This window comes from Loxodonta africana, chromosome 2 (assembly GCF_030014295.1).
Source record: "Loxodonta africana isolate mLoxAfr1 chromosome 2, mLoxAfr1.hap2, whole genome shotgun sequence".
Classification (NCBI taxonomy): domain Eukaryota; kingdom Metazoa; phylum Chordata; class Mammalia; order Proboscidea; family Elephantidae; genus Loxodonta; species Loxodonta africana.
In genome coordinates this window covers 69,379,976-69,395,296 of record NC_087343.1, presented here as the reverse complement: position 1 = coordinate 69,395,296, position 15,321 = coordinate 69,379,976, and the positions used below count along the sequence as shown (strand labels likewise).

Below are 15,321 nucleotides of genomic sequence, written 5' to 3'. Positions count from 1 at the left end.
AATTAATTCCACCTGACTTAACAACATTTTATTTGGGATTTTCTATGTAATTAGGGTGTTTAGTCTGTCTATGCTATTTGGTACTTTTTAATGCATTACTTTCTTAAGTAATTTCATGGTCTCATGTTTTGCAGAGCATGAGTTAGGCAATAACCCCATCTGATGCAGAGTACTTCTCTGGAGCCAAGCGAAGAATGGAAGAGGTGGGAGAACCAGGATGCTTGTGAAGGACAGCAGCTAAAAATTTTTTTCAAGGGAGGCTAGGCTTATCTCCCTAAATCCTCCTCATGGACTGGGTTTATCTCTTGTACTTCACTGATATCATACCATAAACCAAAAAAAAGCAAAACCCAGGGCCGTCGAGTCAATTATGTTGCATAGAGACCCTATAGGACAGAGTAGAACTGCCCCCTATGGTTTCCAAGGCTGTAAATCTGTATACAAGTAGACTGCTACATCTTACCCCAGAGAAGCAGCTGATGGGTTCGAACAGCCGACCTTTTGGTTAGCAGCTGAGCACTTTAACCACTGCACCGCCAGGGCTCCTATCATACCATAGTCCCTTAAGTACTACTCCAGTTGTCATATATGCATTATAACAATTATTGTCAATTACCTGAAGAATTAATTTTTCACTTCAGTTTGAAATATGCCATGGTTGGGAGGATGGTACCAGAAAGTGAGTTATTCTGTGAGTGTAAAATGAAAGGGTTGGACTGCAGGCATCGTAAGCACTTTCAAACTTTAGAATCATAGGACATCAATGGCATCATGCTTTAAAAGTAGTCTTACATACATTATTTTATTTAATATATCCTGACCCTATTAAGTTAAGAAGGATCGGTATTAATCACATTTCACAAGTGAGGATATAGCCTCAGAGGGTTGATTTGCTTGGATCTCATTTTTAGTAAACAATCCTACAACCAGAACCTAAGTCTTCACAGATCATAGCTGTCATTAAAAATGAGGAACATTCATTATACAAATAAAACTTTTAGTATAGTGCTAGAAATAAAATTTGCTCTCATCTTGTCACTATGTAGATTCATTCCTTTCCCTAAACAACCACCCCATTTACTACAGTGATTTGGTACTCACTTTTAAATTATAAAAAGTAAAATAAATATAATCCTCTAATATAGTAATCTTACCAAACACTCATATTACTACTCTCCAAAAATGAAGAAATTCAATATTCACACAAGCTTGAATCTTTCAAATTGACTTACTGTAGTTGAAAAAAGAAGTATGATCTATGTTTACCTGTCCTGTACACTTGAATTAACACATGAATAAAGAAAAGTGAGTTACTTTTTTTTGGGATCCTGGAAGGCACCTCACAATCTGCTCCCAACCTATCTTTCCAGCTTGATTTCCAACTGTCTCCTCTCTAGTCACAACAGACTGCTCTTCAACTTGTACTTTTCTCAACTTCCTCTGTCAGAAAATCCCTTCCCCATCCATTTCTCTTATTCAAACTCTACCTCTTCTTGAAGGTTTACTATGAATGCTATCTAGTGCATACATACAGACTTCCTGATTCCTAAAGTCAAAATTAATCTCTCTCTCCTCTATGAAGCTACTGTGCTTTCCCTTAACCTCTATTTCACACAGAGTTCACTATGTACAGATGGCTGGCTATCTATCTTTCTGGCTCAGCTGAGAGTTTTTCTGTGCATAACAGTAGTATCTTTTTTTTTTTTTTTTATCTTTACATCTACTATGAAGCCTGCATATTGTAGATGTTTGACAAATTATTTTCAGAAAACAAATTATCCAGCAAACAGAATATTGCTTTAATTTAGGTCTTCTTCGTGTTTTACCTGGACGTGAACTATTAAAGCAGCCTCCTGATCTACGTCCTCCACCTTTAGTCTTGCCTCCCTCCAGTTTACTTCCATACCATAATGGTGATCTCTCTAAAACAAAAAGTTAGTCATGTGACTTTCCAATTTTAAACTTTTATATTGTTCTCCACCATTTAAAGGACAAAGTTCAATTTCCTAAACATGCTATACAAGGCTCTAGAGATATGCACCCATTTATACACAAGTTCCTGGAGTTATCAGGATATCACACTCCTGTCTATCCCCTTGAATGTACTATCTGCATCCTTGGCCCACTATCCTAATATCATATTCTTTAACCCTCACCTCAGCGAGGTGTAACATGGCAGTTACGTTACCATATCTATGTTAAAGACCCAGATTGCCCATTACTTGGAATGTGCCCTGAGTAAATTAAACTTTGAAATTACAATCAGGGAAATGGTGGAAAGTTCTCTAGCTTCACCATTCTTCCCCTAGTCTTTTGGCAATATTCCTCTGCTCCTATGCGAAGGTGGGCAACTTCAGCATCTTCTGCAAAACACTAAACTAAGAGCCAGCATTAGAATCTAAGCTCTTGGTTCCCTGAAGGTAGAACTAAATTCTCAGATTTAAAAAATAAACTTTAATTTTTGTTTCCTTCTACCTCCTTTTCATTATATGCTGAAATATGGAGTAACAGTACATAGAAAACCTTAAATCTTTTTTTTTCTTAAGATAATGGTCTATCTCAGCCAGGATGTCAACATATTTTCATATGCTTATTTGCCATGCATATATTTCCTTTAGTGAAATATCTGTTCAGATCTTTTGTCCATTTTTAAAATTGGCTTGTTCGTTTTCTTATTCTGGGGCATTAAGAGTTCTTTATATATTTTGGACACAAGTCTTTTATCAGACATGTGATTTGCAAATATGTCTTCCCAGTCTCTGACTTTTTTTTCCATCCTCTTAACAGAGTCTTTTGCAGAACCAAAGTTTTTGATTTTGATGAAGCCCAATTTATCTATTTTTTCCCACAGATCACACTTTTTTGTATCCAAAAACTAATCATCAAATCCACCTTCATGTACATTTTCTCCTGTTTTCTTCTAGAAGCTTAATAGTTTTACATTGCATCTATGATCCACTTTGAGTTAATTTTTATATAATATATGAGGTATGTATCAAGATTTACGTTTTTGCACATAGGCTAGACATCCAACTGTTCCAGCACAATTTCTGAAATGACTATCATTTCTCAAACAAATTGCCTTTGTGCCTTTGTAAAGAATCAGTTAACTATGTTTCCATGAGTCTATTTCATGAGTCAGAATCCACTGTATAGCAACTAACAACAAATTTTGGGGCTCTCTGTTCTGTTCCACTGATCTATGTTTCTTTGTTGTTGCTGCTGTTAGCTGCCATCGAGTCAGTTCCAACTCATAGTGACCCTATGTACAACAGAATGAAACACTACCCGGTCATGTACCATTCTCACAGTTGTTATGTTTGAGCCCCTTGTTGCAGCCAGTGTGTTGATCCATCTTGTTAAGGGTCTTCCTCTTTTTTGCTGTTCCTCTACTTTACCAAGCATGATGACCTTCTCCAGGGACAGATCCCTCCTGATAATATGTCCAAAGTACATGAGACGAAGTTCCGCCATCCTCACTTCTAAGGAGCATTCTGGCTCTACTTTTTCCACGACAGATTTGTTCATTCCTCTAGCAGTCCATGGTAAATTCAATGTTCTTTGCCACCACCATAATTCAAATGCATCAATTTTCTTCAATCTTCCTTATTCATCGTCCAGCTTTCGCATGCATATGAAGCGAATAAAAATACTATGACTTGGGTCTGGCACACTTTAGCCCTCAAAGTAACGTCATCACTTTAAAGAGGTCTTTTGCAGCACATCTGCCTGACGCGATATGTCATTTGATTTCCTGACTGCTGAGTCCAGCTTCTCTGATCATTTGCTCAGCACACAGATTAAATAAGTATGGTGAAAGGATACAAGCCTGACGCATACCTTTCCTGATTTTAAACCATGTAGTATGCCATTGTTCTGTTTGAACAACTGTCTTTTGGACTATGAACAGGTTCCACATGAGCATAATTAAGTGCTCTGGAATTCTCATTCTTCGCAATGTTATCCATAATTTGTTATGATCCACCCAGTCAAATGCCTATGCATAGTCCATAAAGCACAGCTAAACATCTTTCTGTTATTCTCTGCTTTCAGCCAGGATCTACCTGAAAGCAGCACTGATATCCCTTGTTCCACGTCCTCTTCTAAATCCGGCTTGAATTTCTGGCAGTTCCCTGTCAATGTACTGCTGCAACCACATTTGCACGATCTTCAGCAAAATTTTACTTGCATGTGATAATGATATTGTTTAATAATTTCCGCATTCTGTTGAATCACCTCTCTTTGGAATGGAGACAAATATGGATCTCTTCTAGTCAATAGGCCAAGCAAGTGTCTTCCAAATTTCTTGGCATAGACAAGTGAGCACCTCCAGCGCTGCATCCATTTGTTGAAATGTCTCAATTGATATTCCATCAACTCTTGGAGACCTGTTTTTTGTCAATGTCTCCAGTGCAGTTTGGACTTCTTCATTCAACACCATTGGTTCTTGATCATATGCTACCTTCTGGAATGGATGAATGTCAACCAAGTCTTTTTGGTACAGTGACTGTGCATTCCTTCCATCTGCTTTGGATGCTTATTGGGTCGTTCAAAATTTTGCCCATAGAATGTTTCAAAATTGCTACTTGAGGCTTGAATTTTTTCTTCAGTTCTTTCAGCATGAGAAATGCTGAGCATGTTCTTCCCCAGGTCTTTGCACATTTCATTATAATATTTTACTTTGTCTTCTCAAGTTACCCTTTGAAATCTTCTGTTTAGCTTTTATACTTCAACATTTCTTCCATTCACTTCAACTACTCTACGTTCAAGTTTCAGAGTTCTTTCTGATATCCACTTTGGTCTTTTCTTTCTCTCCTGTCTTTTTAATGACCTTCTGCTTTCTTCGTGTATGATGTCCTTGATGTCATCCCATAACTCGTTTGGTCTTTGATCATTTGTGTTCAATGAGTCAAATCTATTCTTGAGATGGTTTCCAAATTCAGGTGGGATATATTCAACATCGTATTTTGGCTGTCATGGACTTGTTTGAATTTTCTTCAGCTTCAAGTTGAACATATAAGCAATTGATGATCTGTTCCGTGGTTGGCCCTTGGCCTTGTTCCAGCTGATGATATTGAGCTTCTCCATCATCCGTTCCCACAGATGTAGTTGATTTGATTCTTGTGTTTTCCATCTGGTGAGGTCCACATGTATAGTTGCTGTTTATGTTGCTCGAAAACGTATTTGCAGTGAATAAGGCATTGGTCTTGCAAAATTCTATTACTCAATCTGTGGCATCTTTCCTATCATCAAGACCATGTCTTCCAACTATCAATCCTTCCTGTTTCCAACTTTTGCATTCCAATCCAGTAATTATCAATGCATCCTGACTGCACGTTTGATCAATTTCAGACTGCAGAAGTTGTAAAAATCTTCAATTTCTTCATCATTAGCCTTAGCAGTTGATGTGTAAATTTGAATAATAGTCTTATTAACTGGTCTTTCTTATAGGCATATGAATATTATTCTATCACTGATGGCACTGTACTTCAGGACAGATCTCGAAATGTTCTTTTTGACAATGAAGGCAACACCATTATTCTTCAATTTGTCATTCCTGGCATAGTAGACCATCTGATTGTCTGATTCGAATTGGCCGATACCACTCTATTTTAGCTTCTTGTTGTTAGGTGATGTTGAATCGGTTCTGACTCATAGCAATCCTGTGTACAACAGAACGAAACACTGACTGATCCTGTGCCATCCTCACAATTGTTGCTATGCTTGAGCCCATCGTTACACTGTGTCAATCCATCTCCTTGAGGGTCTTCCTCTTTTTTGCTGAGTCTCTACTTTACCAAGCATGATGTCCTTCTCCAGGGACTGATCCTTTCTGATAACATGTCCAAAGTATGTGAGACAGAGTCTCGCCATCCTTGCTTCTAAGGAGCATTCTGGTTGTACTTCTCCCAAGACAGATTCGTTTGTTCTTTTGGCAGTTCATGGTATATTCAATATTCTTCGCCAGCACCACAACCTAGGATATCAATCTTTATGCGTTCTGTTTCTTTTTTGACAACTTCCAATTTTCCTAGATTCATAATATGTACATTCTACATTCTGACTATTAATGGATGTTTGTAGCTGTTTCTTCTCATTTTGAGTCATGCCACATCAGCAAATGAAGGTCCCGAAAGCTTGACTCCATCCACGTCATTAAGATTGACTTTAAGGGGAGCTCTGGTGGTGTAGTGGTTCAGAGCACAGCTGATACCCAAAAGGTCGGTACTCAAATCCACCAGTCGCTCCTTGGAAATCCTATGGAGCAGTTCTACTCTGTCCTATAGAGTCCCTATTACTAGATTTGACAGCAGTGGGTTTGTTTTTTTTTCCCTCCTACTTTGAGAAGGCAGCTCTTCCCTAGGCATATTTTGAGTGCCTTCCAACCTGAGGGGCTCATCTTCTGACACTATATCAGACAATGTTCTGCTGCTATTCATAAGGTTTTCACTGGTCAATTTTTTCAGAAGGAGACTGCCAGGTCCTTCTTCCTAGTCCCTCTTGGTCTGGAAGCTCTGCTAAAACCTGTCCACCATGGCTGACCCTGCTGGTATTTAAAATACCTGTGGCAAAACTTCAGTATTAAAGCAACCAGCAAGCCACCACAGTAGGACAAACTGAGATGCATGGTAGGTTTATTCTTTAGCCATCTTTTTTTTTTTTCTTTAAGATTTAATAGACATGTAATATTCTAGATTTTGGTAAACAGCATATGCTTAAGTAGTTCCTCTAGTCCAAGGCATCATGGCTCTATAAAAGCATTTCCTTCTGTCCTAAGAATTGGAGATAAAAATGTAACAACAACAAAAGTTAACCTAAGAAGAACTTGAATGGTGTCAAGCAGATAAAGATTGTTGTAGCATGCAACAATACACTTAGGCTAGGCAGTGCTGTGCCCGGAAACTGGGACATTTTAATTACGTATAAAGATCCGAGATGAAGTGAATCCCTTTGGCATAAACTGTTTCCATGTCAGGTTTATAGCACTGTAGGGTTTTTATTTGTTGTATTATGTTTTAACCTGGTTTAGGTGACAGATGTTCATCTATACTGAACTTTAGCAGTTAGCGTTTTTCAGTTCAAAGATATACATAGCATGAATTTTCAAACATTCTTAAAATATTAGCTTAAAATCTTTTTTAAAGGACAAGCAACTTATTTTTGTCTTATACGATATTTTATTTTTTGTTGGAATAAACTATTTCATCAGTGTTCTATGAAAAGTATTTTGAGTTAGTAGAAATTTTTGTACAGTCAAAAGCTCTCTAGTACCTTAAACTCCATAAATAAAGAATCTATGGTAATTTAAACATCCTCCCATATTATGACCACTGCACCAAAGACACAAAGCACAGGCAGCGATGCCGCAATTAAACCATCCTGAGATTCTAATCTCCCTCTGGAGGCTTAGGTGCTCAAGTTTTGGCACAGGCTGTGTTTAAGTACCATGACAAGTGTCATATCCCTTTCTTCCCACTGGAAAATTGTTGCTACTCACTGACACAGCTTAGAAACAAGACTAGGAGAAGGTACCCTCTTATTGTGTCTCTCTAGAACAGAGTAACTTTTATCTTCTACAAACATCTGAGTCGAGCATTGAAAAGACAGAATACTCTAGATCTGAACTCGTTTTTTAATCTTATTTTCTTGTATTCATCTATGCTCGCAACAAACCGGAAAGATTAAGTAGCATATGTCTTTTCAACATTAATTAATTGGCTACAAAAACTATGCACAAAGACCTTTCGGTATCTACTAAAATGCAAACACGTTTTGCTCCAGAACTTTTGCCATACTACACAGCATAGGCTAAAAGAAACAGAACATAATTTTTAAAATTTTGCTGTGATACTGGTAAAGTCTACCTGAGGATACAGTAATGGGCATAGATTCAAACAATTAAGGCCCATAAATAACTCTGCAATGTTATCCTTGGCTTCAATTTCTGTGCTAATCTTCAACACCATCAGGATGAGACATTCTCATCTTCTATCACACTAAATGTACTTTCACAGGTCAACTATATATCTTTTAGGCAAGTGCATACAAATTTCATCTAAAATCATACTGAATCTTACCAAATAAAGTATAGGACTCTTAACTCTTTGTCCCAAGCCTACATGATATCGACCTCGATACTTTGAAGCCAGGCAAGGGTTTTTCTTTTTAACTCCCCCAAATAATTAAAGCCTATCTTTAAGATATTTCAAATTACTGTCAACATTGTGAGCAAATAATCATATCCGGAAATTTTCTAATAATTTGTAATGATTAATAAAACTAAAAAAAGCAAATGCTTATCTAAAAAGAAAAAGAAATTAGGAGGAAGCTATTATATACTTTCAAAGGTAAGAAAACATTCTTTTCTATAGAATCAAGGAAACCAAACATACAGCCAAGAACAAATCTAACTTCCTATCGGTTGAGTATATATATACCTTTGATCTAATGAATTTCCAGAGGCAATTGAAAATACAAACTAAAAAGAAATGGTTCAGCAACTTAAGCTCATATACCACTTAATATCTCCCTTTGACCATACTTTGTTCATACCAAAAAGTACTTTTCAGTAAGAACAGAAGCCTATTAATTACTATATAATAATTTGAGACTGTTTAAACAAGATAAGTCTTTAAAGAAGTAGCTAGATCAGAACCATAAATTTTAAAATGGAAAGCAGACTAAGTTAACATTATAAAATTAAAAGTTAGGGAAAAAAAAAAAGGACAGTGTATTAAGGATCATTAAAAAATATTTTGAGTAAAAGAAAAAAATCAAATATAAAGTTACATAAAGAAAATAATTTAGTAAGCCACTAATATGCTTCCAAATATTAATGGAAACCCTATTTAAGGTTTAACATTCACGTTTAAAAAAACAAACTCGTTGCCATTGACTTAATTTTGATTCGTAGTGACCCTATAGATGCATTTAAATAGCAAATAAATTTAAATCAGTATAAATGCATATATATATTGAATGAAATGAAATACGTGGTATAGAAATAGCTCAAAATTATTCATAAAGACTAAGGAGGGAGGAAGGAGCTCTGGTGGTGCAGTGGGTAAGCTCTCAGCTACTAAAGGAAAGGTCAGAGGTTTCAACCCTACCAGCTGCTCCTCGGGAAAAAGCAGCAGCATTCGGCTTCCATGAAGATTACAGCCTTAGAAACCCTAGGGGGCAGTTCTACTGTGTTCTACAGGGGTGCTATGAGTCAGAATTGACTCAATGGCAATGGGTTTTTTGAGGAGGGAGAAGAGATAAAATATTAATAATCAAAACTGACAAAAAAAAGTAGAAAATAACTGTAATGAATTCTGTGAGATTCATCTTCAAAGTAGGTCATTTTTAAATAATTTACCTTGTGTCTACTTTTTAAAAGATGAGTTTAACAATAAAAGGCAATATTCAAAAAGACTAACAAAACAGGACAAAATCTACCCATTTAGAATATTAATGTTGATGAAACACTGTGTAACAGTGTTTTTTTTAAATGTAGGACTTTGTAGAAAAATTGATTTCTAAACTGCATACTAGGCCTACTGAAAGAGATTTCTTCCTGAAGGGCATCTGTCATAGCATATGAACTTTATTAAAAAATCAAAGTAATTTTTACAATTCGCCTCCACGTCATTTAGATATATACCCTTGGTAGAAATGGAAGCAGCTATTTTAAATAGTGTAGTCTCATAAGGCCTATTTGAAAAGTTGACACTTGTGCAGAAAACTGAAGACGGAGAATGGCTTCTACGAATATCTCAGAGAAGAGAGTTTCAAGCTAGGGAAACCAAAGTACAGACGCTTGAAAGAGGAACGAGCTTGGTGTGTCGATGGAACAGCAAGGACAATGTGTCTGGTGCGAAGTGAGCAAAAAGAGTAAGGTGGATAATAACAGGGTCAAAGTATGTGAAAAACTGAAACAGTATCAGAGTACAGAGCTGTTGCTAGAAGAATAAGGATTCAGATGCAGGTGGACAGATTTAGTGGCAGGAAAATGAGGAAATTCTCTTACTGCTTTTGTTTTCTTAACAAAATAAGCAAGGTGATAGGCCTAAAGTGAGGAGGGTAGAGATGCTGGATGTTATTAACTAATATGATTCTCTTCCTGGAAAAAAAAAAAATCAGTGAAGAAAGCTATTAGAAGTAATGAAGCAGCTATTCATTTCCTCTCTGCCCACATACCCCCTTAGAGAACTTACTCTAACAGCCCTGAAAGCAGCAGCAACCTGTATCAGTTGGGATTAGGTTCTGCTGCACGTAACAGAAACTCCAAAAAATGGGACTGAAACAATTTGAAGGTCATTTTCCCTCACATAGAAAAAGTCCAGAAGTAGGTAACCCAGGCTAGAATAGTAGTTCCCCAAAGTCTTCAAGGCCCCAGACTTCTTCTACCTCTCTACTCTGCCATCCCTAGCTCCAGGCAACAAATCTGTGTGCCAGGATTGCAACAGGAGGAATGGAGAAGGGCTATAATGCCTGAAAGTCTGACACAATTCTGTTTCATCTCATTGGCCAGAATTTGGTCACATGGCTATATTTAGCTACAAAGGAGACTGGTGAATGTCCTTTAGCTAGGCAGCCATGATGAGTCCAGCTAAAAATTGAGGATCTTATTATTAAGTAAGAAAGGAAGGCTAGATGACGGAAAGCAACTAGCCATCCTTGCCACACCTACATACCTTATGGCTTCTCAGCACCCCCTTGCACTAGCGTTATTCTTTCCAATGCCACATCTGACCCAAGTCAAGCCAATAGGATTCTCTCTCCTTAAAATCTGGATGTGGGACATAGATACCGAGTCAATTTACTTCTAAATAAGTGAAATGCAAGAGGGAACTGACTAGAGCCCTGGAGTGGAAACATAGGTTTGAAGATGAAAACGGAACAAATGAACAAAGAAAAGCAAAGAAGAGAATCTGAGGCTCCAAAGGGAGAGAGAAAATATAACCTACTGACAACTTCCTTTCCTGAGAGGTCAGTATGCAATTCTTTCATCTGGAGTCTTTGTGACTTCCCTATTCCTTTTATATAGAAATCTCTTTACCTGAGCTAATTTGAATGGGTTTCTATTTCCTAAATCCAAAGGATCCTTAAGATATCTAATAAGAAAGTTATTATTTAATGTTACGTGCATATAGTATTTCTGCACCTTCTGTGAAACTTATGGAAGGTATCCATTGTATTCTCCATTCCTTATGTAAAAACTAATAAAATTTCTCCTAGAATTTTGTATTTTTTAAAAGTCTGAAATAGGAATTGATATTGCTGGTAATGGTGATTACATAATCTTTATTATATCTCTTTCTGTCCTGGCCACCAGGATGATCATGATCAAGTTTATCACACAGTCACAGATATCTATAGCAATTCCTGGTCAAAGTACAGAGACTGTAATAAAGTGTATTATTGTCCCCAATTATTCAGTGCTCCTCCCTGTGGAAGGTTTATACTTCTTCACCCTGTTGACATTAGGCTTGGCCACATGACTTGCTCTGCCCACTAAAATGGCCAAGGGCCACATGCCATTTCTAAGCAGAAGCTTTAAGAACTTGCTGTGATCCCATCATCACTTTTTGCCCTCTGCCATGAAAGTAGCTTCAGAAAAGGGCTGTTCTTTCATCCTGGGCCCTAGAATGAAGATGCTGTGGAGGAAATCCATAGCTACCTACCAGGATGTAGCCAGAGCAAGAAAACAAACAATGTTTTAAGTTGCTGAGATTGTATAGCTGTTTGTTACCATAACATAACTTAAGCTAATAAAGGATTTAATTGAATAAGAAACAACTCAGGATGCCTATGTATAATGACATGGGGGTATGTCAAAAAAAGAACAGGACAAAAATATCTGAGGAGAGCCCTAGGAGCATCCAGAGTTCTTATCTCAGTTCCTATCTTATTACCACCACTTAGCTAGTCATCTCAGCTTGAACCCTAGGAGTTATCTAGAATATATGATTTTCCTTCAGCACTATATCCAATCTGCTACCAAGTCTTGATAATTTTACCTCCTGAATATCTCTCACATCCATTCCCACAGATACTAACTCAGTTAGACCCTTATTACCTCTCCCTTGAACCAATGAATCTACTAATTTGTCCTTCTTCCTCTAATCCATCCTATACGCTTTTATAGAGTGGTGTTTCCAAAATGATATGTTACACCTTTGCTAGAAACATTCTATCACAGAATCCCTCTGTTGTCTCCATAGGAAGTTTAAACACCTTAGCTAGATGCACAGGATTTGGTCCTAGGCATACTATTTCCAGGCTCTGCAGAGATGTCAGATTGTCGTAGGTTTGAGTATTGATTCTGTCATTTTCTAGTCATGGGACCAAAGCAAGTCACTTCACCTCTTTAAGTTTTGTTTTGTTTTCATTTGTAAAATGAGGATCATAATACAAACTATAGCTCATAGATTTGTTACAGGGGTTAAATTACAGAATTAAAAAAATTGATTTGACAAAGTACCTGGCCCCATTCATTGTAGGATGTCAATAACCGTTCGTGAAATAATAGAACAATCTGACTTCAGCCTCTATAAACACTTCACAGTCCTTAGTTGCTTATACAATGTTTCCCTCTACTAGACACAAAGCAACTTGAGAAGAGGCTGATACTTACTAATCTGAGTATCCTGGGACCTAGCACAGTCCCTTGTACAAATGAGGAACTCAATATGTAAAAGCTAAGTGACATTTGAAGGTTGGTAAAATTTCTGAGCAGTTGGAGGGGAACAGAAGGGATAGAGACAGCAAAAACAGAAGACACTATAATTTTTACTCAGGTGCTTGCTAACTTCATGCGCTCTTAACTTTTTGCAGAAACAAAGAGCTCTGCATCTTCAGTGTTTCTCCTCTTTCTCATCTCACCCAAACTATAGCTGTCAATTTAATTTACAGGTGAATTCACCACCTACAAATAGGAAGGTAGGAAAGCAATGAATATTTCAAAACTCTTCAATGTGACTGTATTTGTTCCACAGTACAGAACACTTCAGCAAATGATGAATAACTTGAAGAATGTTTTTCTGCACATCATCTCAATACTACCTTACAAATGCATAATTCCATTCCTTATAAACAACTGATACTGTGAGATCAATAGAACTCTCAAGAGTAATACACATCAATACATTCTAAAGAGATACATATACCTCTCCTCTATTTTGACAGAATTTTCCCCACATGTGCATTTCACTGCTTCCTGTCTGCCATACAAAATCTAATCGTAAAAACAGTAGGGTGGTTGCATTTCTGAAGTACATAACTAAAGCTCAAGAAGTTTTATTTTGAAGGCAATATCTTGGCATATGGGTTAACTGATTCTCAATGGACTGACTCGGCATTTTAAAAGTGGTATTTTGTTTCAAACAGCCCAATCAACAGTTTTTTCCAGAATAACCCAAAATTCTTACTGAAAAGATCCAAACATTGCCAGAAATGCCTAATGATGGTATGGTTTATATTATACTTTCTACTGTTCCAAACTTTTAACTCTAACAGGTAAAAGCAATAAAATAAACTGTCTAGTGTACATTGGGGCATTAAAAAAAAAATTTTTTTTTTTTTAACATTGGAGCATTATGCAACAGTAATTTAAAGGATTTAATTTAACCCTAAAATGTTATTTATTTTAAATAGTGGCTCAAACAAGGATGCATTTTACTAGCATTAGGATGAAACACATAAAATTGCTGATATTTAACTGTTTTTGACCTACAAAATGATAATTTTACATTCAACCCTTTTTATAACCTGGTATTTTAATCTTTTTCTGAAATATATGTTACCTATATAACATCCATGGGAAACCCTGGTGGCATAGTGGTTAAGAGTTACAGCTGCTGACCAAAAGGTCAGCAGTTTGAATCCAGCAGGCGCTCTGTGGAAATTCTATGGGGCAGTTCTACTGTGTCTAACACGGTCGCTATGAGTCAGAATTGACTCGACAGCAACGGTATATAACATCCATAAACTTTGCATGTATGTCATAAGATCACTTGTCATACTGAATTATAATTAGTTGTTCACAGTTCTTTCTCCTACACTATGTTGTCAATGTTTGCATTAGAAACTAATGATCAGACTTAGGAAGCGCAAAGTTATCTTTAGTATAAAACTTAGTTTGTTTTAAAAAGATAGCACAATATTTAAATTGCAGAATTTTAAAAGATAACGCACATTTTTAAATGACAGTACAAATTTTAAAAGACAGTAGTATAATAAAAAATAAATACCCTTTATTTTCATGTTCCTGTAGCCTTACATTCTGTTTAGCATGCAGCAGTTCTTGCGCTATGATTGGCAAGAGCAACACATATTTAAGAAAAAAATGAATGATTAGGAAAAGAACAAAACAAAATAAAAATCAAGTTGTAGTAAAAGTTAGCACGCAGGACTGGTCCAAAGTTTTTTTGTTAAACATTTCCTGAGAATACATTTTGACCACTATCCCGTACAAAAAATAATAATAATCTTCCACAATTTTCTTTATTCAGAGATCAATTACTGGTATGTAAATCTTGCGTTTCTATTTATCCTTCTCTCTTTTACAACCCGCTTCAATTCAACATCTTGGGACAAAAGAGGGTGAAAGGAAGCAGAAATGCTCTAACTGGTTACTTTTACTCCTCACTTATAAATGTTCTGATGAGGCAAAGAGGGGTTATCACAGAGATAATGATCTAATGATTTAAACAGGGTTGTTAACATGTCGGTGGGTTTCAATTTTTGTTATTGTACTACCTTTTAAAATTTGTACTATCATTTAAAAATGTGTGTTATCTTTTAAAATTCTGAAATTTAAATATGGCACTATCTTTTTTAGAAAAACTCAGTTTAGTACTAAACATAACTCTGCACTTCCGAAGTCTGATCATTAGGTAAGTGAATCCAGAACACAAAGTAAAAACCAGAAAAAACCAAACCCATTGCCATCGAATCGGTTCTGACTCATAGCAACCCTATAGGACAGAGTAGAACTGCCCCATAGGGTTTCCAAGGAGCAGCGGGTGGACTCAAATTTCCAATCTTTTGGTTAGAAACTGTAGCTCTTGACCAGAACACAAAATATAAGACTCAAAAAATTTCTAGCTCTGAGAGAAGGCTTATTAATGTTCTTGAGATGGCTAGAAATACTAGAGAAAAAAATAATTGTTCAAAGTTCCATAAGAAATCTTAGCCATATATTTCAAATCTGACAAAGGAAGACTTTAGAAGCTAAAATTAGCAACAGCTCATTTGGGTGTTCTTCTAGGCCTAAGGAGGTATGAAAGCATTATTTATGACTCTGTATTACCCCTTGCTCCATAATTTAAAGTT

The 15,321-nt window shown here is 36.5% G+C and overlaps 1 protein-coding gene across 7 annotated transcripts in view; it reads right to left on the bottom strand.

Moving 5' to 3' along the window:
• The window catches only part of CWC27 (CWC27 spliceosome associated cyclophilin), a 255,095-nt gene that overhangs the window by 191,089 nt on the left and 48,685 nt on the right, over positions 1 to 15,321 (bottom strand). The gene's annotated exons all lie outside the window — the stretch shown is intronic.